The sequence below is a fragment of the Mesoplodon bidens genome, assembly GCF_964165515.1.
Source record: "Mesoplodon bidens genome assembly, chromosome: 2".
Taxonomy (NCBI): domain Eukaryota; kingdom Metazoa; phylum Chordata; class Mammalia; order Artiodactyla; family Ziphiidae; genus Mesoplodon; species Mesoplodon bidens.
In genome coordinates, this window is record NC_138177.1 from 180,554,103 (window position 1) to 180,581,603 (window position 27,501).

The 27,501-nt window shown below is 39.3% G+C and overlaps 1 protein-coding gene across 4 annotated transcripts in view; it reads left to right on the forward strand.

Moving 5' to 3' along the window:
* The window catches only part of RERE (arginine-glutamic acid dipeptide repeats), a 437,697-nt gene that overhangs the window by 104,814 nt on the left and 305,382 nt on the right, over nucleotides 1-27,501 (forward strand). Inside the window, exon 2 of one of the 4 annotated variants that reach the window (XM_081215086.1) lies at nucleotides 23,118-23,219. The exons of the other annotated variants lie outside the window; for them this stretch is intronic. The gene's annotated coding sequence lies outside the window, so the exon portion shown is untranslated. The remainder of the gene's footprint in view (nucleotides 1-23,117; nucleotides 23,220-27,501) is intronic. 4 annotated transcript variants of the gene reach the window in all.

The following is a 27,501-nucleotide window of genomic DNA, read 5'->3' on the forward strand; positions in this document are numbered from 1 at the left end:
TTTACTATAACAGCTAAGACAGTCTGTACTGCCAGTGGTGCATGGTAAAACATGTCTTTTAATAAGTTCTTAAAGATAAAGAATAATAGAAAATCTCAAGTTATGGTGTGTTACAGGTGCCTGTGGAGTTATTAGGTTAGAGGGATGGTTTTAATTTACTTGGAGGCCTTGGTAGGTTGCTTCTTGCATGCTTAGAAAATGTGGATATTGGTGTTTGTGCTCTGCAGCTAACACAGGTCTTGGTTGCCATGGCTTCTCATTAGCTCCTTAAGATCCCTTTAGGGCTCTGGTTGCCCGGCTAGAGAAAGGGCAGGAGTTGCTAGGAGCTGAAAGGACAGATGCAAGCTGAGAAGTAGCCCCAGGGAGCACTGGCTATTTGGGGCCAAGGTTTGTATGTTACGTCAGAGGTATGAACTTGAAGTTTTGCTAGAGAGAACTCCTCGCTAACTGGGTTAATTTATATATACTACAAGTCATCTTTGTTTCAGAGATCTCTGCAATTTGAATTAATTAAAAATTAAAATGCAGATTATAAAATTCTGTTTTGGGTGATATGCTGTCCTTTGGGAAGTACTTCTGACCTTTAATAATGGTGGGTAATTGAAATAAGTTTTAGTAATGACTGCTACCAATACATTTAAAAAAGGTCACTCTACAGTATTAGAGTACTGGAAGCTTGCTTATTAATTAGAAGGGTCTTATGATTAGAATTTAATTATTATGAGCTAAAAAGAATATCACAAGGAGACTCTAGAGGGCAGTGTAACTCAGCATGTTCGTGCTTCTGGCATTAAGTTTAGCTATGGAAAAATAACCTATGTGTTCTGAACTCTTTCCCCACTACACCGTGTTCCAATTTGGTAGAATGTGAGTTTTGGAAAGAAGTGCTCTGGTTTGGCTTAGAGAGGTTACTTAGATAATATATCATAATTATTGGCCCTAGAGAATATCTATGCTTGGTTTAAAACATATTGGCTTAGAAAACCCGGAATTCTCTTATTGATTCAACTAAATTGAATTGAGTTTGCTTTTCAGGCATTTGTGGAACATTAAGCAAAAGGAATGGTATATCTTGTGTTTTCAAATATTTTTTGAGTAGGAAGTAATGTACCCTCTATTAGAGAGTTCAGACGAGTGAGAAGAATTTGACTTATTCTGACACATTTAAAACATCTCTTGAAAGTGGAAGGTTGCAGCCGGATGCTTGATTGGCAAATGTCTGAATCAGTGTTCAACATTTCAAATGTATGCATTTAGCAAGATCCAAAGGCCAATCATTTTTTTCTTTCTAATTTTTTTTTTTTTTTTTTCTGTATGCGGGCCTCTCACTGTTGTGGCCTCTCCCGTTGCGGAGCACAGGCTCCGGACGCGCAGGCTCAGCGGCCATGGCTCACGGGCCCAGCCACTCCGCGGCATGTGGGATCTTCCCGGACCGGGGCACGAACCCACGTCCCCTACATCGGCAGGCGGACTCCCAACCACTGCACCACCAGGGAAGCCCTCCTTCTAATTTTTAAACTTCCATATATTTGGGGGAAACCTATTTTTTTGACTCATTTACACATAAGTCATCAAATGTGGTTTCGAAAAAAACTGTTTTGAAGTCTTAAGGAGCTTTTGGGTCATTAAAATTTTTTCTCCCTTAAAAGCAAAAACTGGGAATCACAAAGGACAAACTAATGAATCTCCTAGAATTTTAGATTTGAGATTTTAAACTATTAATTGTAAACGTAGGAAACTGATTTTGTGATTGCATTTCCTGGTGTTATTATGCTGTGGAAATTAGTATGTCCAGCGGTTAAGTGCGGCAGATGTACATCTGGGATTTTGAGCTTTTCATTTAAATGTTGACCTATTAGAATGACCTTAAAAATGTACTTTTTTTTTTTAAGGTTTTCATTATCTGATCTAGGATAAGAAAAGTTTTCCATTCATGGTTAAAACACATGCGTTTGGTAGAGCACTTTGAAGTTCTTGGATGAAAGGCCTTACGTAAGTGCAACTACTGCAAACTTAAGAAACATATCATTATGGGGATTCTCTTCCTAGTGTTTGTTCACATTGGTTTATAGATATCAACCAAAGAATCTTCTTTTTGTTAATGGTCTTGTCTAGTTATTTATCCCTCCATTGCTCTCTACTTCAGGTTGGGTAAAATCGTTATTTTGACCTAGTTCTTTGGAAAGAAATAGATCAGAAATTATTTAAACGATAGTGTTCCCCACATTTTTAGTAGTGTTAAGACTGAAATACTTGTGGGAAACAGGTGTAAGTATTGTGTATTAGCTTTGATTACTGGCATTGGGTGTTAGCTTCACCTCTTGTATCACCTGAATACGCATCTTTTTTTATTTTAATAACGTAAAATAATATATAATATTATTCATGTGTATAAAATATATGACACATCAGAGCTCTCACCTGAAATTGTGTATTTTAAAAAATTTATAAGAATTGGGGGCTTCGCTGGTGGCGCAGTGGTTGAGAGTCTGCCTGCCGATGCAGGGGACATGGGTTCGTGCCCCGGTCCGGGAGGATCCCACATGCCGCGGAGCGGCTGGGCCCGTGAGCCATGGCCGCCGAGCCTGCGTGTCAGGAGCCTGTGCTCCGCAACGGGAGAGGCCACAACAGTGAGAGGCCTGCGTACCGCAAAAAAAAAAAAAAAAAAAAAAAATTGGTATGATATGTAGGTAAACAAAAGAGCTTTTTTTTTTTTAAAATGAAGTTAGTAACAGAGAGTGTTCTTTGGAGAAGGTTTGAGGTTATTTGTTTACACTGTATCTAGAAATAGAAGGTAACTTTTTCTTTTAAAATAAATTTATTTTATTTATTTATTTTTGGCTGCATTGGGTCTTCTTTGCTGCGTGTGGGCTTTCTCTAGTTGCGGCGAGCGGGGGCTACTCTTCGTTGTGGTGCGCTGGCTTCTCATTGCAGTGGCTTCTCTTGTTGTGGAGCACAGACTCTAGGCACGTGGGTTTCAGTAGTTGTGGCACATGGGCTCAGTAGTTGTGTCTCGCGGACTCTAGAGTGCAGGCTCAGTAGTTGTGGTTCACAGGCTTAGTCGCTCTGCCGCATGTGGGATCTTCCTGGACCAGGGCTCGAACCCGTGTCCTCTGCATTGGCAGGCAGATTCTTAACCACTGTGCCAGCAGGGAAGTCCCTTTTTTTGGTTTGTTTTAGTCTAGCGAACTCACAGACCATTTACTTTGGTGTAGATAGTATTACTCAGTTTTTAAAAAAAAATTTTAATTTGTCAAAGTCTCCTGGTAGTTTGAAATATATATGAGATATTTTCCTTAACCGAAGATTTAAATACTGTTTAAGTTTATTCTATTCAGTTTATGTATTCGATTCAATATATACAGTGAATTTATTACTCACACTTTTGAAAACTTCCCTATGTACAGTACCTCACCCCCATCATTTGGAATAAATTTTTAGTTACTGTTTTCCCCCAACTTCCCTCAACCCACTGTTTCGGTTTCCCCAGTTTACCCATTTCTCCAGTTTACCTGTTTCGTTCTCCATTTTGTTGATTTTGTTTTTGTTTTTGTTCTCTTTGATGGCAGTGGCTCCTTTTGCTCAAGAGAAAAAATTTCTCAAGTCTGATTATAAAATGTCTTGAATTGTCTGTCTAAATGTTTTGTTTTCTATGGATACACGCTTTTGGTTATTATGTAAGAGAATCACAAGTTATGGTTATATGGCAACTTCAGATCTGGGATATTTCATGAAATAGAGATGTCAGCTGGTCAGTACCAGCAGGAATTTACTTTCCAGCTCCAGATCTGCCCATCACAGCATATTTTCTTTGAAAAACCACACCCCTTCTGGCCATGTTGCTGTCCATTGCTCCTTAATAGCATCTTCTATGAGTTTCTGGCAGGAGCTAGAACAGGGGTGGGCAAGTTTTTTATGAAGAGGGCCAGGTTATAAATATTTTGCGCTTTGTAGGCCATATAGTCCTGTTGCAACTATTCAGCCTTGCCTTTGTAGCCCAAAAGCAGCGAAAGACAATATGTAACTGAATGGATGTGACTGTCTCCAATAAAACTTTATTTATGGACACTAAAATTGGATTTTACATAATTTTCATGTGTTATGGAATATTATTATTCTTTTGATTTGTTTTCCCCCGAAACCATTTATTAATATGGAAACCATTCTTTCATTTATGGGCCATAGAGAAGCAGGCATTGCGCTGTTTGACCCTTGGTCCATATTTTGCTGACTCCCTGAGAAGCAAAGAACCCAAAGAAGGAGGCACGTAGAACTGGTTCCTTATTGACAACTTCAATTCATGCAAATATCCAGGGTTGCTTTTGTTACTATCAAAAATAAAATAAATGTATTTCTTAATATGAGAGATGATATAAATGATGTCATTTTTTAATGGTAACTTCAAAGTTTGGGTTTAGTTGTATAGAAGATTAAAGTTGGTTTTCTCCTTCACATATTAAATGTGGAAAATTGTTAAGGCCTGTGGAACAAAATCTTTGATTTACACATTGTCAAAAGACTAGAATACATAGGAACTGTATAGATTTGTTTGATATGGAGGCTTCATGTGAGGGAAAGAACCGCCTTCAAGGCTGTTTTGGCCTGTGATTTCGATTTTGGTGTATTCTGTCCCTACCTGATGATTTGTGCAATCTAATGATGGTAATTCAGAGCTGGAAAGTAGGTTGTCTCTAATTTTTATCCTTTCTTAGCTTTACAGTTTTTTTTTTTTTTTTTTTAATTAAATCTGAAGTAAGAGCAAAACTATCTTTACAGGTAGGGATTGCTTTTCTCCTCCTGCTTAAACTTAAAACTACAGCCTGTTTGTTAGCCTTTGTTGGCACTGAATAGTGCTTGGGCACTACATATTTCACAGCAAACATTTTTGCTACTTAACATTGTGAGCAGTTGGTTAATTTGAAGAACTGTTATTCTGTTGATCCTTGCTATGACAAAAATCAGTGTACACAGCACAGTCTGAATTAATAGGGCTCAAACTCATTAGGCCATGAAAATGGTTTAATCAACAGTGAACCCTTTAAAGACCTTGTCAGATAGTATTTTATTTTATTTTATTTTATTTATTTATTTATTTTATTTTTTTTAACCATTTATTTATTTTATTATTTTTTTTGCGGTACGCGGGCCTCTCACCATCGCAGCCTCTCCCGTTGCGGCGCACAGGCTCCGGACGCACAGGCTCAGCGGCCATGGCTCACGGGCCCAGCCGCTCCGCGGCACGCGGGATCCTCCAGGACCGGGACATGAACCCGTGTCCCCCGCACCGGCAGGTGGACTCTCAACCACTGCGCCACCAGGGAAGCCCAGATAGTATTTTAAAAGAGATTCAAGGGAAAAAATAGTTAGCACCTAAAAATATTCTTTGTTTCAAAGTTTATATTTTTCCTTTTTAAAACCCTCTTGAATAATTTCTGCGGTTGCCCCTATGTTCTATTTAGAGGAAAAAACCCTATGTTTGTATTTTTTATATTGGACCATAGCCATTCAGTCTAATTACTATCTCTTTTTAGTAAAAGCCCTTTCAGACACTGAAAGACACTTTGTTTATTCATCCTTACATTCTGGATGAGTAACTTTGTTTATTCATCCTTATTTCTAACCTGAGGGTATATTCTGGATGAGTTTGTAGATTTTCTCTGCTTCCACCTTCTCTGCCTCCTCACCCTTACTTCCTCCACCACGTCCTTTAGTTTGGTAATTGTTGGCTGATTTGATGTTCCTGGGGTATTCAGGATTTGATAGCTGTGTAAGTGTGGATCAGCATTTCCTTCTAAGCATCCTTTTTCCTCTAATGAAAGTTCTAATTGGATTGTACTGTGGGTAGTTTGTGAGAGGTAGCTAAAGGTCAAAAGGGGAAACCTATATTGACTAATAAATTGAATTTCCCTGTCGGATAGCTTTTCATTTTGTGGTGCAGAGCCTGAGTTTAAATCCTGGTTCTGAAACGTACTAACCGCATGGCTTTATTGAACTGATGTCATTTAATACCTTTCTTGCTGTGTTTGTTCATGTATAAAATGGAGAGAATAATAGTACCTCTCCTTTAGGAATACTGTCATATATGTAAAGTACTTAGAATAATACTGGGCACATAGTACTCAGTAAGTTTTTGTATTATCGTCATCATCATCATTATTCACAGTTTGGATGAAAACAGCTAATGTGAGTTTTAAGCAGGAAAAGGACATTATGAGAATTGAATTTTGGAAGGATTGCTTTCATAGTTGAGGGGAAGTGTAGAGAGCCAGGTGAGCAAAGGTAGAGGCAGGAAGACCAATGTTACGGGTTGAGTTGTGTCCTTTCCAGATTCGTATGTTGGAGTCCTAACCCCATTCCTCAGGCTGTGATCTTATTTTGAAATAGGGTCATTGCAGTGTAATTAGTTAAGAAGCGGTCGTTAAGGTGAGCCCTAATGCAACATGCCTGGTGCCCTTATTAAAAGGGGAAATTTAGACAGAGATAGACACACAAGAAAAATGATGTGAAGAGACGCAGGCCATCCACAAACCAGGGGACTGGGACAGATGCTTCCTTCACAGTTCTCAGAAGGAACCAACCCAATGGACACCTTGGTGTCTGGCTTAGAGCCTTCAGGACTATGAGACGGTAACTTTCTATTGTTTCAGCTCCTCAGCTTGTGGTACTTTGTTAGTGGAGCCCTAGGAAACTAATACAGCCAGCTAGAGAGATGGTGAGATTCTGAACCGAGGCAGTGGCGGTGGTGCTGAGGAGAAGGAGATGAGGCGTTTGAAGTGCAGAACCGATAATCCTGGTGAGTAATCCTGACAGGCTGTGATGAGGCGGGAGAAGTAAGAGATTGTTTTACTTGAGTGGATGATGGTGCTATTAACTGGCACTGAAAATACCTGAGGAAGAGAAGGTATGAAGAACAGGTTGAGTTAGAGGTGCTCGTAGGGCGTTCAGGGAGGGGCCAAAGGTAGGCAGTTAGATGATTCTGTATCTGAAGCTCAGGAGGGAGGGAGGTTGGATCTAGAGATTTGGTAATTATCATTTATGTTAGCAGGTGTTGAGAACATTGCGGGGGCGGGGGGAAATTGCTTAGAGTGTATAGTAAGTCTGTGAAGACAAGCCTGTAGAGAGGTCCTCTGAGGAACACTCAGGTTTAAAAGTGGCAGGCAAAAGAGGGCCAGTTGTGGAACAGAAAAAGGAGCTGACCAGAGACATGCAACAGGATGGGGCTAAAACGGGAGGAAGTACGTCAGTAGCATTTCCAATCTGCGGGTTTAGGTGGTTTTGTCACAGTGCTCAGCAGCCCATATATAGGAGCTCATATTTTTAGTGCTTATTAAGTGTTAATCCTTGTGCCAAGATTTTATAAGCATTAGCTTACTTAACCTTCCTTATATCTCTAAGCCAGGTATTATTGTTCTTATAGATGTGGAAACCGAGACTTGGAAAAATTAAGTTGCTTGCCTCAGATTACACGGTGAGTAGGCAGTAGAGCCAGAATTTACATCCAGGTGGGCTGACTCCTCCTGAGCCTGAATTCTTCCTTACTGCCCCAGGGCGCCTCCTAACCCAAGTGCAGGCTTGCAGATGTTCTGGGTAGATAGGAGGCAGGAACAAAGGAAGCTGAAGGATGAGGCTGCTAGAAAGAGCAGTGGAATAAGAATGGAATGTTCAGTTCTGGGACAGAAGGAGCAGATCAGTGGACTGGGTTCTCATGGAAAGCCAGATGATGGCAGGGAAGATGGGCCTGCAGGGAAAGTGCTGTCAAAAAGTTACATGGACCAAGGGCCTCTCTTACTGGGCATAACTGATGCTTGAGGCCAAAGGCTGAACCAAGAACTTAAAACCATTTTTTCAGTTTTCTACGCCAGCCCCCTCAACTTCCAAAAATGAACCAATGAAATCAAAATATATTGAGATTTTGATGGAAGTAGTTTTAATTAATTTGAGGAGTAAGGCAGAAGACGTTTTCTTGTAGAAACATTGTCTTTCTCTATTTATTCAAGCCCTCAATGAACTGTGTGTGTGTGTATACACACACATAAAATTTTTATAAGGCAAATACAATAGGTTTGTTTATAACATCCTATGTGTTTCCTGTTAAATTTATTCCCAAGAATACTGTTTGTATTGTGAACCCCTCTCCCCAATTTCTAATAGATGTGCTGATTTTTATTTATTGCATAATAACATTACTAAACTCTTATTAGTTCTGATACTTTTCTAGTTTATTATCTTAGATTGTTCCCAGATAGGCAGTCATATTGTTTACAGATAATAATTGTCTCTTGTTTTTTTAACCTCTTTCTTTTTCTTGTCTTACTTCAGTTAACTGGAACTTCCAAAAATAATGTTAAATAAAGATGGCAATAGTATACATCCTTGCTTTATTCAGAATTCCTCTAATATTTCACATTCATAATGATGGTGAATATTGGCTTGAAATGTAGTTTTTAAATCATGTTAAGGAAGTATTGTTTTAATGGAGAATTTTGTCAGTTGCCATTTTTGGCAAGGCCTCCTTTAACAGAAATACCTTCATCTCTGCCATTGTGTAGCACTCCTGGCTGAATTAAGGATGGGCTTTGAAGATTTCCTGAGGGAAAAGTTTCCCAATTAGCCAGTTCTCTGACTGCTGCATCTGTGTCATTTAGCGAGGCAAGCTCATGCTAACATCTTGTCATGATCTGGATGTTAATGGAGTCTCCTAGGCAGGATAGGATGACTCTAGAAGTAGTTCATTTGGATGAAGTTGGCTAAATCCATTCAAATTTGATACATCAGTGCCTTTGTACCCAAAGCTAGCCAAGTTCCCAGACCAGGGACTACGGCTGTGACCTGTAATCAGGAGTTTCCAGTACTAGACCAGTAGTAGCTGCTAGTCTCCTGGACCCACCAATTGATGGGCCAGAGCCTAGGTCTTTGTGTCTTGCCTGATGGCAGTCTAGTCATTACCTAGAAGGCACAGAGAAGGTGGGGCGGGGGACTCTACTTGTCTTGGGGCTATGCTGAGCACCATGGCTTCTTAGTCAAAGCAAAGACTGGCTCAGACTATCCCTTGCCCCAGGGTTTTATTTCATTCTGCAGTATCTAAGGGGGTGTTTAAGAAGTACTCAGTGGTTGAGGGACAAGCCAGGTGGTTAAGTTCTGTGGCCCACCTTTTTAAGAAGGAGGGAAAAAAGAGTAAATTTTAGTGTTTTCCATTTGCTAAACTTTCTTATTTAGTAGAGTACTCCCTACATTTATAGGAGGTTTTTTTGGGTTTGTTTTGCTTTAAATAGCTCAATTGTAAGAAAGACTACAGTGTACCAACTAATGGGCAGATGTATGCAGATGCGTGCCGTTTGCATTTTTGGCAGTACCGAGTCCCTGAAGATGGGAAGTATGAAGTACCCCTTTTGAGAGGGTTGATGGTTTCCATACTGAGTTGTGGAATCCGCTTCCTTTCCGTCACTTTCAAGAAGCGTGGATGAGAAAGTTGTACCTCAAAAGAATTTTTTTGATTTGTATTTGAACCATGAGATTGTCTATTATCATACAGTTCATTTAGTCAATTAAGTTAAAACACACAAAAGCGCTTTGGAACGGACTTATTTCGATATGGATGTCCAGAGGGCTGGATCTGCTCTGTATAATTCGAGTCCCTTTCTCACTCTAGAATTCTTCTCTTTTTCTGTAGGCATTTGCACCCAATATTATGATAGCCTTAAGATCATAACATGTGGGTGGATTTTAGTCAGGCAGAAACCTGACTAAAGTACCACAGAAAGATAAGAAGCTGAGACAACTGAATGTGCTGGATCTGGAATTACCTGAGGCCATTAGACAGCATTTGACAACAGTAGTTGAACTATCAAGTTGGCTCTCCCTTAGAGTAAGTGGGAAATTGTCCTGAGGCTGGGGTGGACCTCAGGAAATAAAGATGGTTGGGACTTAAGTAAGGGGCTTGGAATTGGTTGGCCCCTTCTTCTTTCCCTCTTAGCTGCTCGCAGTTGAGTAGTGGTGTCTTTCAGCATGGTCCCTCTGTCATTTCTGTCCTCTGGCTGTGTCCCAGGGAGAGCTCTCTTCCCCTGCTCCTTGTCTTTGACCCGTACTGGGCTTGGCACACATTGTCTTACCAGCTCCCTTTTCCTCAGTCTTTTCTTACGCATTTTATTCTACCTCAGGCGGTGTTTAGTGTCCATCCTTTCTGCCGTCTCTCTTAATGTTACCTTGGTTATCCCAGGAAAATATTTCTTTCCAAAAACGGACCCTGACTATGGTAGGTTAAGTATAGAAAGTGGAACTAGTAATATCTGCGCTAAGGAAGAGGAAAGCTGTACGTTTAAAAAGTAAAAGGTAGGGCTTCCCTGGTGGCGCAGTGGTTAAGAATCCGCTTGCCAGTGCAGGCGACGCCGGTTCCAGCCCTGTTCCGGGAAGATCCCACATGCCGCGGAGCAACTAAGCTCGTGAGCGACGACTACTGAGCCCACGTGCCACAACTACTGAAGCCCACGCGCCTAGAGCCCGTGCTCCGCAGCAAGAGAAGCCACCGCAATGAGAAGCCCACGTACTGCAATGAAGAGTAACCCCGCTCGCCGCAACTAGAGAAAGCGTGCGCACAGCAACGAAGACCCAGCCCAGCCTTAAATAAATAAGTAAAAGCCAATGTCAGAAAGAACTTCTTCACAACCCTTGAAAATACCCAGAAGACTCATTTAAACTCTCTGCAGGTATCTCCTCCTTTGCCAATTAAAAATGTTTTTGCCTCAAATGCCAACATTCAAAATAAATAGAAAATGATTCTTAATTCACTTCAAGACTTTTATAGGTATTCAGAAGCATTGTTTTCTAAAACTTTTTATTGGAAAAATATATGTCAACTTCTTAAGGGATTTAGTAGGTTAGTGACCTAGCCTAGAAATATAACTATAATTTATAAAATTGTTTCTTTGGAAATCTGAAATTTAATTTATGAACCCACAGGTGAACTTGTGGATCATACTGAGGTTATAAATTGGAGACAGCCTGTGTTTTATGCCACATATGAAACATAGTCATGTTTTTACTTCTTTCTCTGATCCCCCCCCTCCCCCCCCATTTAATCATCATCTAGTCCTGTTGATCCTGAAATCTTATCATATCTGATAGTATCAAATCTAATTTTCACTCCCTTGCTTAAAGCCTTTTGATGGCTTTCACAGCACCCAGTGGGGTTGGGGTAGAATGCAAGATGGCAACAACCTTAGCATGTCATGCCTTAGGAATCCTGCTTTATAAAAATAGTATGTGCCAAAGAGAATGAGCCTCTTTTAATATGGAATGATCATCCCACCCATTAGTAAATGCGGTGTCATCAGGGTCCTAGAATCTGACTGATCATATTAGCAGTTCTTTTTTCCCTGGTCAGAGTAGAATGGTGGGATGACCACTTTGTCCCTGGGGCTTTTCTGGTTTTAAAATGGGAAATCCAGGGCGTCCCTGGTGGCACAGTGGTTAAGAATCCTCCTGCCAATGCAAGGGACACGGGTTCGAGCCCTGGTCCTGGAAGTTCCCACATGCTGCAGAGCAACTAAGCCCGTATGCCACAACTACTGAGCCTGCGCTCTAGAGCCCGTGAGACACAACTACTGAGCCCATGTGCCACAACTACTGAGCCCATGTGCCTAGAGCCTGTGCTCCGCAACAAGAGAAGTCACCACAATGAGGAGCCCACGCACCACAATAAAGAGTAGCCCCTGCTCGCCGCAACTAGAAAACTAGAGAAAGCCCATGCACAGCAACGAAGACCCAACCATAAATGAATGAATGAATGAATAAATAAATAAATAAAAATAAAATAGGAGGTCCTATGTCCTGAGACCCTCTCAGTCCTGGGACAGTTGGTCACCCCTAGGTGGGAGAGAAAGGAAGAATGTGAATTTTTTAAAAAGTGTATTTACTATGTCATGTTGGTTTCTGCTGTACAGCAAAGTGATTCAGTTATACATACACATATATATTCTTTTCCATAAAGAATGTGAATTTTAAAGTTTATCATATATTTTCTTAACTCTGGGCCTTTGCACCTGCTATTCCCTCTGACTAGAATGTACACTTCGGCTAATTTCTTCTCATTCTTTCAAGTCTCAGTTAATTGTTCTAAGGGCTTTCAGAATAGGTTAAGTTGCCTGGCTCTAGGTATTGTACTTGCCCCAGAATAACACTGATCACTCCAGACTGTGGTTGTTCATTTAATTAAGAAGGCAGTGCTGTATGGGACAGTGTTATGGCACCCATTGGTGCACATTAGAATCACCTGAGGAGTTTTCTAAATTTTAAAAACACTCCACAGCTCCTGGCAGCCAAGATTGAGACTGATTGGTAGTGAAAAGGGTAGGAAGTGAACTTGAGAGCCAGAGAGATAACAGGTTCAAATTCTGGCTTCACCACTTTCATTTATTCAGCAGCTATTTACAGAATACTGTGCCAGGCACTGTGCTGGGAATGTAGACGGAGAATGAGGTGGGCACACAGCCTTGGTCTCGTGACGCCCACACTTCAGTGCTTTGTGCCGCAGCGTTTCCCTCAGTGTCTGTCGTTCACTCTGTACCTCTTCGTGATTTCTGTTAGTTCTCTACACACCACTGGCTCTGTCATTTAATGTTTTAAAAGTTCTAACTTGTGCACTTAAAACACATTTGCTTTATTTATTTATTTTTCCGAATTTTGAATTTTATTTTATTTATTTATTTTATACAGCAGGTTCTTACTAGTTATCTATTTTATACATATTAGTGTGTATATGTCAGTCCCAATCTCCCAATTCATCTCCCCCCTGCCCCCCGCCGCTTTCCCATCTTGGTGTCCATACGTTTGTTCTCTACATCTGTCTCTTTTTCTGCCTTGCAAACCAGTTCATCTGTACCATTTTTCTAGATTCCACATATATGCGTTAATATACGATATTGGTTTTTCTCTTTCTGACTTACTTCACTCTGTATGACAATCTCTACAAGTGACCCAATTTCTTTCCTTTTTATGGCTGAATAATATTCCATTGTGTATATGTACCACAGCTTCTTTATCCATTTGTCTGTCGATGGACATTTAGGTTGCTTCCATGACCTGGCTATTGTAAATACTGCTGCAATGAACATTGGGGTGCATGTGTCTTTTTGAATTATGGTTTTCTCTGGGTATATGCTCAGTAGTGGGATTGCTGGGTCATATGGTAATTCTAATTTTAGTTTTTTAAGGAACCTCCACACTGTTCTCCATAGTGGCTGTATCCATTTACATTCCCATCAACAGTGCAAGAGTGTTCCCTTTTCTCCACACCCTCTCCAGCATTTGTTGTTTGTAGATTTTCTGATGATGCCCATTCTCACCGATGTGAGGTGATAACCTCACTGTAGTTTTGATTTGCATTTCTCTAATAATTAGTGATGTTGAACAGCTTTTCATGCGCCTCTTGGCCATCTGTATATCTTCTTTTTTTTTTTCTTTTGCATTACGTGGGCCTCTCACTGTTGTGGCCTCTCCCGCTGCAGAGCACAGGCTCCGGATGCGCAGGCTCAGCGGCCATGGCTCACAGGCCCAGCCGCTCCGCGGCATGTGGGATCCTCCCGGACCGGGGCACGAACCCGTGTCCCCTGCATCGGCAGGCAGACTCTCAACCAGTGCGCCACCAGGGAAGCCCTGTATATCTTCTTTGGAGAAATGTCTGTTTAGGTCTTCTGCCCATATTTGGATTCGGTTGTTTGTTTTTTTAATATTGGGCTGCATGAGCTGTTTATATATTTTGGCGATTAATCTTTTGTCCATTGATTCGTTTGCAAATATTTTCTCCCATTCTGAGGGTTTCCTTTTCGTCTTGTTTATAGTTTTCCTTTGCTGTGCAAAAGCATCCATTTATTTTGTTTTTATTTCCATTATTCTAGGAGGTGGATCAAAAAAGATCTTGCTGTGATTTATGTCAAAGAGTGTTCTTCCTATGTTTTCCTCTAAGAGTTTTATAGTGTCTGGTCGTACATTTAGGTCTTTAATGCATTTTGAGTTTAGTTTTGAAAATGCATTTGCTTTAGAATGAAGTTTTATGTCACTACTAAAATTAAAAAGCCTGCATTGCTTGCCTTAAGGAGAAGGTGACTATAGAAATAAATACAATAGAAACAAAACAAACTTTAAAAATGCATTTATAAGAATGTATTTATAAAAGTAAACTCCTCAACATGAGATACAGAGCTGTTTATGATCATTTAGTAGTAGGTGACTCTCCAGCTCCATGTCATGGCTACTGAGACAGAGAGGAGGATTTTGCATTAATAAGATGGTTTAGTTTTGAGTTTTGATATTAACTAGCACTGAGAGACCCATTTCACATGTTTAAATAACAGTCAGAAAGGACAGCATATTTGCCAGAATGTGGTTAAACTTTCTAATAGAGGCCAGCAACTCTTCCAGCAGAAGGAAAGCAGGTGTGGGAGCAAGTTTTCAAATCTCACTGGCCCAGGTCAGGTGCCTCTTTCCTACCCGGTAGAAGAGGTTTTAAGCAACTCTTGGATAGGGAAACGAAAACAAAAACAAAACCGCAAAACCGTTCCAGTTCAACCCTCTGACAACCTGGGGTTTTCTGTAAGGCCTGCAGAGAAGTTGCAGGCTGTGTTGAGGGGCTTAGGAAGCACTGCTCCCAGTTATGAGAATATACTGTTAACTGTCTGAGCTGCGATAGCCTAGGGTAGTGGTCTTCAGAGTGGGGGGACTGCTTCTCTGAGGAGCAAGACATGCGAGATGGTCCACTGGGGTGAGGAGAGACACCACAAGTCTTGCTTGAAAATTTTAGAGGTGCCTAGATACATTTCATGTGCAATTATACATATTTTGGGATGTGCGAATAACACAGGGACTTCCCCGGCGGTCCATGGTTAGGACTCGGCGCTTGTACTGCAGGGCGCACGGGTGTGATCCCTGGTCAACCCTGGTCGGGGAACTAAGATCCCACAGGCCCTGCAGTGCGGCCAAAACAAACAAACAAAACCCCGACTCCTATAATGGCCTATGAGGTCCTCTCTGACCTCATTACTAGTTGTCTGCGCCCTCCCCGCCCCCCCCAAGTAGGGCTGGCGCCCGACCCCTTGTACGCTCTTGATCCTCCTTATCTTGCTCCGCTCTTTCTTTTTCCTTAGCACTTTGGATATACTGTATTATATCTGTTGGTTATTGTGTTTCCCCCTGCAGAATGTGAGATCCACGAGGCCAGTACTCTCTTAGTGCTTTGTTCACAGATGTGTTCCAAATGCTTATTAGAGCGGCACCAGTTCAATACATTTTTGAATGACTAAAGCATCTGGCACATAGTAGGCTCAGTAGTTTTCTTTTAATGAATGAATAAATTATTTAGGAAAATTGGAAATACAAAAGTGAATAAAACGTCTGTGCGCCTTGAAGTAGTTCCAGGTAGCAGTGGAGACCGATATATAAGAAAATAATTTTAAACCTGTGAGAATTGTAGCAGTAGAATTATGTGGTGGGTAGAGAGGTGGCATTAAGTTGTGATTAACTCTGTGGGGGTGGAGGCACTTCAAAATCAATGCCTCTGAAAGCAATGAGTCTAAATGTAAAAGCCTTAACATGTAGGAACTGTCATAAACCTGGAACTTGTTTATCAAACATGTATGTAGGATGGGCTTTGAAATGAGGAGGAACATTTATAAAATCAAGATTACTGTTTTATTTTTTATTTGTTTTTTTCTTAACATCTCTTTTGGAGTATAATTGCTTTACAATGGTGTGTTAGTTTCTGCTGTATAACAAAGTGAATCAGCTATACGTATACATATCTCCCCATATCCCCTCCCTATTGCGTCTCCCTCCCACCCTCCCTATCCCACCCCTCTAGGTGGTCACAAAGAACCGAGCTGCTCTCCCTGTGCTCTGCGGCTGCTTCCCACTAGCTATCTATTTTACCTTTGGTAGTGTATATATGTCCATGCCGCTCTCTCGCTTTGTCACAGCTTACCCTTCCCCTCCCAGTGTCCTCAAGTCCATTCTCTATGTCTGCGTCTTTATTCCTGTCCTGTCCCTGGGTTCTTCAGAACCTTTTTTGTTTTTTAATTCCATATATATGTGTTAGCATACGGTATTTGTTTTTATTTGTTTTTAAAGAATGAGATTAATAATAGGCTGCTCTTGGAGAAAGATCTCATAGAAAATTTTCAAATGCATATGTTTTCTCGGGAGTCTATTAACCACAAAGGAAAGTACTTTTCCACACACATTCGCCAACCCTTAGTTCCTTTCCCCCTACCTCACTCTGTACTTTCCAGGCCTTGGGCAAATCGTAGTCTCGGTTACCTTCAAGCAACTGATTAGTCCATAAGTATTTATTTGTTAAAAACTCACTGTATACCTAGCACTGTAAATAGAAAAAGAGCAACATCTCTTTATGAGAGTATATAGGGGTGGAAATTGCTTACTGGAAATACATTGATCTCATTTTTTAAAAATTATTTATTTTTATTTATTTTATTTTTGGCTGCATTGGGTCTTCATTGCTGTGTGCGGGCTTTCTCTAGTTGTGGTGAGCGGGGGTTGCTCAGCAGTTGTGGCACATGGGCTTAGCTGCTCCGCAGCATGTGGGATCTTCCCGGACCAGGGCTCGAACCCGTGTCCCCCACATTGGCAGGCGGATTCTTAACCACTGCGCCACCAGGGAAATCCCATCTCATTTTTTTTAAAAAAACAAAACTTAGTCTATGGCTAGTTAAATGTGCCCCCCCCACAAAGGGTAAACATTTAAATAAGTTATTTTAAGTGTTTAAAAATTTTTTGAGTTTTTAATCCATTAACTCTAGATAGGCCTGCTTTTACTAGTCCAGAGGAAACACAAAATTATTTAAATACAGTGCTTGTGACTCTATAGAAACCCTTTCTTTGATAGACACATGTCTTTTCTCTAGCTTAAAGCAAATGGCTCATCTCCATCATTTGTTCCTCTGTGTTTATGTTATGTAAATTGCTGTTATTTTAATAATTTCATTAGTTCTGCTTTGGTAAATATGTAGAAGAGTGCCTATTGGAAATGTATCTATCCTCCCCCACTTCCCTGCCTTTGCCTGTAATACACCTTGGGCTTCTTTGGATATTTAATCATACCTTAAGGACATAAATTGGGAACAAAGAGAGTCAGATCACTTAATTTCATTAAAACCTATGGCCAGATGCTTAGACAGTAGCATTTTGACATTGTACTGCCACTGCCCTCAGTCTGTGGGGACAAGTGGTGAAGGGAGGGAGGAGGCAGGGAATGGGCTTGCCCTGAGATAGGCCCTGCTTGTTGTCATAGATGCTTTGCTTGCAGGACCCAGCTGAGCATCTGTCCAGACACTCCTCCTCTGCTCAAATAAATAACGCAGCAGTGGCCGTAACAAGAATGAAAAGAAATGCTGATTTTCCTGCCTACCACTCCTGGCTTTTACCCAGTTATGTTCTTTGTAAACAAATAGTGAATTGCTGACCTCACTGATGGGGCGATTTAGGCCCAGGCTGATTGTTTTAATCGGTTTCTTAAGGTGAGTCCATGATCACAATGCTAATAGTACCTAGTGTTCATTAGACCATTTCTTGTGGGCCCAGCACTCTGCTCAGGGCTTTACTTGAATCATTTCATTCATCGTCGTGATAACCTTATGCAGTAGGTACTGTTATTAATCACATTTTATAAATGAGCATGTGGATACTTGCCCAAGAATACCCTGTGAGTAAATGGTAGAGCAGGGATGCTGCTGGTCATCTGGCTCCAGAGCTGGCGCCTTTCACCATTAGACTAAATTTCCCAAAGACTGGGAAGCTCCGTCCAGAGCTGGGGATGAAACACTGTCGCCTGCTTTCAGAGGAGCAGAAGAGAGCATCACTTACCACTAAAATCATCTGGAAAAATACACAGAATTACACCTCACCGTTGGTGAAATGAAACAACGGTTTTAGTCCCAGAACTGAAAAAATTTCGACTGACTTAGTGCCTTGCTGGAGGTCAGAGGTCATTGGCTTCCACCATTGCTTTTTTCTCATGAACTATAATACATTTCTGCTTTTGCCTATCTCGTTTGCTTGATTTTCGGAATTTTGCCACTGTTCAGTGTGGAAATAAGCACACTGCGTCAGCTGGTGGGGACTAAAAAGCAGCAGAGGGAGAAACTGCATTCTCATCTGACCTTATTTCTTAAGAAAATCAGTAAAGTTGTAGAAATCTAATGGCTTTAGAATTTATTATTTTAGGAATTTATGTGAAAGGCCCAGTATTCCCTAAAGTAAACTCACTTCTTTTTCTTTCATACCTGCTCTTGTTATTCTCACGTTCTCTTTCTCCGAGCAAAGAAATGGAGGATATAGCAAGGATAGTATTAGTAGAACAGATGTTTCATACTTGAAATTGTATGTGCTTATGGTCTTGTGTGTTAACTACTCTTAACAACTGTATTGATACTGGAAATACAGATTTGATTATAGTTTAACCAGCTTTATTTTTGTACTGCTCTCCTGTAAATGGTTTATTTTTAGTTTAAGTTTTTGCTGCAAGCCCTTTCCCACTACTTAATTGACTCTTAAATCACACACTTGCAGTGCACATGTCAGCATTCCCAGGGATGCTAAACACACACAGTGTAGTCGGCACAATGGCAGGTTCTATGTGAATTACTGGCCTCCCTTGCTTTTAATGCTGAAAGTGGGATCCATTCTGGTTTCCCTCCAGTTCTTTAATGGAAATCTAGGGAGTGTATGTCCGTCTCCTTTTATTTTTATTATTTTTATTTATTTTTATTTTTTTTGCGGTACGCGGGCCTCTCACTGTTGTGGCCTCTCCCGTTGCGGAGCACAGGCTCTGGACTCGCAGGCCCAGCGGCCATGGCTCACGGGCCCAGCCGCTCCGCGGCATGTGGGATCCTCCCGGACCGGGGCACGAACCCATGTCCCTTGCGTCGGCAGGCGGACTCTCAACCACTGCGCCACCAGGGAAGCCTTGTCCGTCTCCTTTTAAAGTTTATCCTAATAGCTCTTGGTAGTCATTGTAAAATTATTCATCTGAAACTTAACAGATTGCAAACGAAATAGGTACCTAGTATTTGTTTTGCTGCTGCCTAATGATACCTCTGTTTGAGTCATTGAATACTTCCAAAGCATAACCTTTAAAGCGTGTTCCCACATCTTAATTTGCCTCTTGGCACATTTAGTTCCAACAAACCAGAAGCAAATTTTGTTTCATGAGAAACTGCTTGCCAAGCTTTAATTTAGGTCTTCTTAGAGGTTTGTTAATGAACTTGTGAAGTGTATGTGAACACTTTTTATTGACAAAACAATGGTATTAAAATTCAGCACTGTTCTCAATAAAAGATAAAGCATGGCGTTTGGGAGATACTGATAAGCTTGCAGTTTTACCTCTAACTAGTATTTGAAAACATCCTCTATTTTCCTTTATTTTATCAATCTTATTTTCTTTTTAAAAAACTTTTAACTGATTTTGGAACATATCTTTGAATAAACAAATGGGTAAAATGCTAAGACATTGTTTAGAAAATTATGTTAAATTTTTTGAGGCTAGATAATGTATTTGTACTTCTGCTTTTATAGCATTTATCTTTTAAAAGCTGATACTATATAGTTAGTGATATGTTTCTCATTTATGTATACTGAAATTATAGTGATTGAATTTGGTTGCCGTATCATTTCTTTTTCCATTTCTTGGGATTGTTCGTGTTTTTTCTTTTAAAAAAGACAAAACTGTGAGTTGTTTTTTAAATGGAGTGGCTAAATTTCAAAAATCTTGCCAGCAGGTGGCAAAATGTAGTACAACTTTCTGTATGAAGAAAAATAAATTTCAGTTCTGGTCCCTGTGTCTTAAAATCTAGCTTCTAGCTTCTTTGCCTAGATTTCTTTCCCTCCCTCCCTCTGTTCACCAGGTGACCAGAGCACACTGTAAAATGCTAATGGTATGTGTCAGCGAATTTCTTAAACAAGTAGCCAAGGTCTTTTCAGCAACATCTTTGTTACTATTTACTTTAAATTTAGGTAATATATGTACATGGACTTAATGAATCAAATGTGTTACAAGGTTTATTTATTTATTTTTTTAATGGTTTCCTCTTCCATCCTTGGGTCTCACTCCCCAGAGAACCCATTTTAACTTTTTGAACCATTTCTTTTGTTACCTCTATGTTGATAAAGAGCATGCTTATGTTTTTATTTTATATTGTAGACATTATTTGCTGACTTTGCCCAATGAGAGATGAGGATTTATCCTTTATATATCACCTACTTTCTCCTCCTCCATCTTCCTAATGTAGTTATATCACAGTTTGTGATTAAATCAATATAGAATATTTCTGTTACTGTGACAACGTATATATTGTTATAGCTGAAGCACATATTGTATTATGATTTAATTTCCCTTCTTGTACAACTCCTTCATTTTTTTTTTTAATTCACATAGTTACCTTTTATTTTCTGCTGAGACCACTTAAGTTCTAACTTCTTAACAAATTTCAAATATATAGTACAATCTTGTTAACTAGAGTCACAATGCTGTACATTAGGTTTTCAGAACTCACTATTTTGCATGACTGAAGCTCTGTATCCTGTAATCAACATATCCCCATTTCTGCCTCTCCCCAGCTCCTGGAAACCACCGTTCTACTCTCTACTACTATGAATTTGACTATTTTAGAGTCCATATATAGGTGAGATCATGCAATGTTCTGGCTTATTTCACTTAGCATAGTGTCCTCCAGGTTCATCTATGTTGTTGCAAACAGCACAATTTCCTTCTTTTTAAGGGCTGAATTTCATATATGCATAAAACTTATATATATAATGAACTGTGTGATGATGTTTTTTTAAAATTTTGTTCTGTTAATGTGATGTATCACCTTGATTGATTTGCATACATTGAACTATCCTTCTTTCCTAGAGTTAATAATTCATTTCTAACCCAGCTCCCCGCCCCTCCCACCCCTTTGTTTGTTCCTTTGCTTAGTTTTGTATATTCTTATCTTGAAATCAGCCTCATAGTTTTCAACAGAACTGTATGAAACTCCTCTCAATATAGTGGAAAATATTAGGAAATCTATAAATCACTCTTGGTGGTATCCCTTCTGGAACCCCTCCTCTTGATTTAATGTCTAGACCTGCCACCTAGTTGGTGGAAGGGGTCTTCCCTTTTGTGTCACTCTGGATATCATCTTAGAGGTCAGTTTTTGCAGGGTTTTCTTTGGTTCCTTTTCATTTGTGGAATAACTTCCTAAGAAACAGTGCATGGGAAGTAAATGTTTTGAGGCTGTGTATGTCTGAAAATGTCTTTATTTTATACTCATACTTGATTCATAGTTTGGCTGGATATAGAATTTTAGGTTGGATACTATTTTTCCTCAAAACTTTGAAGGCATTGCTTTATTGTTTTCTAATTTTCAGGAAAAAAGCCTAATCATTATACAGTGTACATTAAACTGAAAACCAGCAGGACTCTTTTAGGGTTAGTTGTTATTAAAGCAATGTCTTTTGAAAGATAAAGAGGACACCTAGTTGGTTGAAGGAATGTCATTTTAGTCCCATATGTTAAATGAAGGTAGTTCAGTCCCCTGTAGGAATATTGTGGAGGTAAACATTAAAAATGTTAAGGTAGCTATAACTGTCAAGTAGAAAATAATTTTGGTTTATTTCCCTTCTTGACACACCTCAGGGTAAATGACAAACTTTTGTGTTAATAGCCCTTTATGTTCATATTTTAAAGCACTTTATCTTGACATTATGATTTTCCAAGCAGTGCCTTGTAGAAGCCAAATGGATTTTAAATTGACAAGATACATATAATAATATTTGGATTTTTGCCTTAAAGTTTTTATAATATAACATTTAATTCCAGGGCGGGGGGAGAGAGATAAATTGGAAGGTTGGGATTGATGCATACACACTGCTATATATAAAACAGGTAACTGATAAGGACTTAATGTATTTCACAGGGAACTCTTCTCAATACTCTGTAATGACCTATATGGGAAAATAATTTAAAAAATACTGGATATATGTATATGTGTAACTGATTTACCTTGCTGTACAGCAGAAACTGGCAACATTTTGAATCAATTAATTCCATTATGAGAGTCCACAAATGATAAAGCTGTTCTTTTTTTTTCACTTTAATATGTGCAGCTTATTGTGTTGATAAAGCCATTCTTTTTTATTGTTTGTATACACAAAGGCTAAATAAAGAAGACAATAATGAAATTGGATTTTTTTGAAATAAAATATCTTTGTTGCTGGATATGTTAGGAATTTCTTTTGCAATCTAGTAGAATTGAAAAAAAAACAAACCAATGTCTTTAAAAGCAGACACCAACCATTTTGTTGGGGGATAAAAAGTTTTTTCAGTTAATCTGCACTGATTTGGTTTTTTAGCAAGAATTTGCATTTAAGAAATATTGTCATTCTTATATTTGATTACAGTAATTAATTTAGTATGATAAAAAATGAGGTAGTCAATAGAAAACACCTATAAAATGGCAAGTATCGATTCTTAACCCAACTGCTAATTGTTGCTTGGTGGCTGTCTTAGCATTGGTTACTATGGTTTTCCTCTAGCCTTTATAAATTACCACAAAAGATAAATTGTTCCTCCTCCTACACTTACTAAATTAGCTCCCAGGTAATGTTGAAAGGGTTAGCTAGGAAGATTTGTAGTTCAGATTCTATAACAAGTTTTATTTTAGGATAATATGCTTTTCTAGTTGTTTCGGCACCTTTTTGGCTTTTTCCCCAGGGATGTTAATCCTTGGCTGGAAAGAATAAACTCTAGTCCTCCATAACACCTGACTGCAAACTGCAACCATAAAGCCTTAGACTGTTAAAACAAACATTTCTCAACCTTATAGCAAGACTTCTGTTTTTAAAGCTTTTCTGACCTTCCTGAGAAAAAGACCAATACTGCTACGGTTACATCCTGTGGTTATTACCATTAAAAAAAAATCTATTGAATTTTTCTAAAGCCCTCGAGTATAAAAGTGATTAATGCACCAAAATAATGTAAATAGCACTGGACTCATGTCTGATCTTTGCTAGGCCTTCAATAAAAGATAATAGAACCAGGTCAGCTTTTAATGCGCCTCTGTTTGTTCAAGGTCTGCTACAACTGGAGTGTCAGGAAAATCTCACATTAAAGGGACCTGCCCTATTCTGGAGAGTTTGTGAAGGAAGCATTTGGCAGTCGTTTCCTTTCACTGGTGAGAATGAACATGCTTTACATTATAATCGTTTAAACATACCAGAGTCTGCTGATAGGGCGCTCATATTTTTCACTGTAGAGTTAACTTGCTCTGAAGATTAGAGGGGATGATCATTGTTTAGGTTTTATTGTTAGAATTAATCAAATGAAGTAAATGTTAGAAGTTAGCCCACGTCTTCCTTTGTACTAAGTTGTGTTTCCTGCAGCCCAAATATTTGCTTTTTTTAGTCAGTTAAAATTAAACTCAAATGGATATTCCAAGTTTGTCTCCTTCCTCCAAAGAAAAGAAAAGAAATCATCCTGTGTTGTTTAGGACAAACATTCTTGAGACTCTGGCTTTTTATTTTTGTTTTAGTTGATGTATTGCACGTTTGAGTGGATTTATTGAACTAGAGTCTTCTGACAATTTTTTAGAGAGAAGTGATTGGTTTTTAAGCAGAAAAGTACTGGATCTTTAATGCTACCTGCAATGTTGAATCTGGCAAATGGTACTTATTTAATGTTTTGAAACATTTACATTTATATTTTTCCTAAAATAGATGTTGGTGATTTTATTTTAAAAGAGTTTAGTTTATTGGAGGCATCTTTCAAGAGAAAACATGGCAGAAATTTTTTTAGAAAAAGGGCAAAGTTATGTTTTGGATTTGTAAGCATTATCTGGTTGATATTTTAAATTCTTGGTAAAGTGATTCCAATTAGGGTTTTTAGATGTCTTAAGATTACTTCCAATAAACTTGGCTGGATCTCCACACTGATTTTATCACGTATTGTCAGGCCCCATTCTAAACATCCTGTCAGGGTCCTGAGATTGTGAACTGTTTCTTTCACAAAACTCTTTTTTTTTTTTTTTTCAGTATTATTTTTTTAATTAGTTTCTGCTTTATAACAAAGTGAATCAGTCATACATATACATCTGTTCCCACATCCCTTCCCTCATGCATCTCCCTCCCTCCCACCCTCCCCACCTCCCTCCCACCCTCCCCCAAAACTCTTTTTTTTTTATTGGTAACACTTTTCCAAACGAGAGATTTCTCTTCTTAACTGTATTTTTGCGGTCTCAAGGGAACATTCTCTAAGGGAACATTGTAATTTCATCTGTACAATCTGAGATCTCTAGTGAGTTTTTAAAATAGAGGTGAAAAGGGCTTCCCTGGTGGCGCAGTAGTTAAGAATCCGCCTGCCAATGCAAGGGACACGGGTTCGAGCCCTGGTCCGGGAAGATCCCACGTGCCGCGGAGCAGCTAAGCCCGTGCGCCACAACTACTGAGCCTGTGCTCTAAAGCTCGCGAGCCACAACTGCTAAGACCGCGCGCCTAGAGCCTGTGCTCCTCAACAAGAGAAACCACTGCAGTGAGAAGCCCGTGCACCGCAATGAAGAGTAGCCCCCTCTTGTGGCAACTAGTTCATGGCAACGAAGACCCAATTCAGCCAAAAGTGAAAAAAATTAAAAAAAAATAGAGATGAAAAGGTCCTTAAAAATGTTTAAAGCATATGCTATCTTAGAGTTCCGTTTTCTCTCAGGTTGCTCTAAGGCTTGTTTCATATCCTACATCCATGAGAGGGCCACACACTTCCAAAAACTAGAATCTCCAGGTCTGACCTTTGACTGACTGTGTCAAAGAGTTCGTGCTGAGTGCACACTGGAGCCAGCGCTTCTGCTCTCCGTTCTTAGAAAAGCGAGATTTGGTGTGCTGCAAGCTGGGTTGTTTTTTTTTCCCCTTTCTTTCCAGGAATATATTTTAATAATGTCAATAATTTTGTACTTCATGAAATAACACCTTAAATACTTATTAGCAGTTTATCATTCAAATATATACTTGGGTCTGTGTTGGGAGGTATAAAACAAAAGTTGTAATTAATGTGTAATCCTAATGTATCTCTGTATTTAATTTGGGGTATGTGCTATTCATAGTTTTACTAAAGGTTAGCCTCCTTGATTTTTAGAATCTGATTTATTTCTCGTTATTTTGAAAGAGTATATTAAGTAGATTCCAACAGTATCTGGGTTGAAATTAACTCAATTTTTTTCTTAAATATAAAAGAGTAAATATTAAGATTCTGGCATTAGAGGACATAAAAACTCACTTATCCTCGGTAATTTGTAATATTTGCCTAATTATTGCATCATATATGTCAGTGGTTTTCTGTGTGAGTCTTTTTCTGTAGGTATAATTATCATCACCGTCCTAGTTGATTTAAGTTTTCATATTTCTGTTCTTCAGCACCTTTACCTACAAAGAAACTATGGCTGAATGTAAAGTGATGTGATAAATGAATGGATAGGTAATTAGGTAGGAAAGGTATTTTAAAAACTCATATTAGTAAACCTTGATTTGCACTTAAGACTTGCAGAGTATGGATTAGATGGTTGTTAGCCATTATTAAACAGTATGTCATTCAGTAGTGCTAAAGGCTGAGAAGTATATTATGTTTAATGTGCTAATTCTGATTTCACATACATTTTAGGGTGTAAGTCATGATTTCTCTTAAAAAGGAAGGGCATGCTGTTAATTCTTATACCAGGGTAACAGGAGTTCCTGAGACTGGGTTGGGGAAGCCAGGACATGTGGGGGAGAATATTTTGATTTTATTTAGGATGATTTGAGCGTGTCTGTGGAATACTATTGTGGCGGAACTCAGAGGGCATTTGAAAACGTGAATCTGTTGCTAAGAAGCTAGCTGAGGGTTAGAAAAAGAAAATCCTGCGATCGATCAGTAGTAACACAGAGGCAGCTTGAGAATTCAATCTTCTCACTCATGACAGATACCAGAGTGTGAAGAGAAGAGGCCAGACCTTGACTACCTGTATATTTAGGAGCAGTCATGGAAAGAAATAGAGAATGGCCGGGGCGGTAGGAGGTCCAGGAGAAGAGTGTGTGATGCAAAACTCAGACAGACCGCCAGAATGCAAGTATGGGAAAAGGGCCTGCTGTTGGGAAGAGTGCTATAATATACATTGGTCCACTTTTTTTGGAGAGCAGTTTGACTCGGCCTTTTTGACTAAAAAGTGCATATTCATTGACCTAGAGATTCCAGTATAGAGATGCTCACACGTATGCACAGTGATGCACAAAGAAGTGGGTTGTAGCAGTTAAGGACTTGTTAATTATGGTACTCCCACACAATAGAATTTTGTTCTGCTCTAAAGAGGAATTGGATGTTAATGGCCTGCTGTAAAGTGAGGGAAGCAAGTTGCCATATAGCATGAATAGTAGAATTTTATTATCATGAAATAAAAATCAGTAGAATGAGCCCCTAGACGAATGAATATATATGTTCTTAAATATTTGTGTAAGTTTGTGTACATATGTTCTAGAAGACAGTCCGGAGAGATACACTTCAGCGTGTTGAATGGGATTGTTTGGATTTTCTGTAGGAACATATAATAACTAAAAAAATCCAAAAGGGCTTCAGAAAGAACTATATATTTTTCTCTTTTGAAAACTCTAGAAGTTTTGTTGTGTGGTGCCATTTTGTGAATTGGAAAAGGAAAAGAAGTAGATGGTTAGCTTAAAATTACATATCCGTATTCTGCACAGTCATACAAAACAAAACCTCCCAATCCTAGGATAGTGTGCAAACACTGCTAGCTAGTACTAACACAACCCTTGGTTTGGTCATTGTTTGCTTGATTGACTTTGCTAATCTTTTGACACATTGACACTCAGGTGAGCTAAGTTTCTTGATTTGAGTGATTTTACTAGATAATGCGGTAGGAAGGAATATTGTTGTCTCAACTTGATAGTTATAGTTTTGGCAGACCTCACTAGTTATTGTTAGATTAATGTTATTTTTAAACTTTCATGTAAAATTGCAGTCTCCTTCCCCTTTGATGGTCTTGGAGAGTGGTCCAAAGCTGTTATCTTTAGAAGATGTGGCCAAGAGTCTTATGGCTGTGATAGAAGCGGGGTGGCAGAGAGAGGAAACGCAGGGTAGTTGTTCAAGGTTAAGGTTAACCTGAGCCCTATTCAACTAGTGCTAAGTTTATACTTCACATTTCCCCTGTGTACTGTTCCCGGTCATAGCTTTAACATTAGTTTAACTAGACTTTGTATTTAATTATAAATGTTAGGGTAAAGTCAGATGTCAGCTCACTTGGCTGCATGCTGAGGCCTGTAGAATATGGAGTGCTTTGTCTCCCCTCATTATCTGTTAATGGTACTCAACTTGACAGGGTTGTTTTGATAAATGAAGAGTGTTATAAAACCTGGAGCTGGAATTTACGTGGAGTGGAACTTAGGACAAAAGGAAGCAGGACATATGACATAGACAAGGCCAGG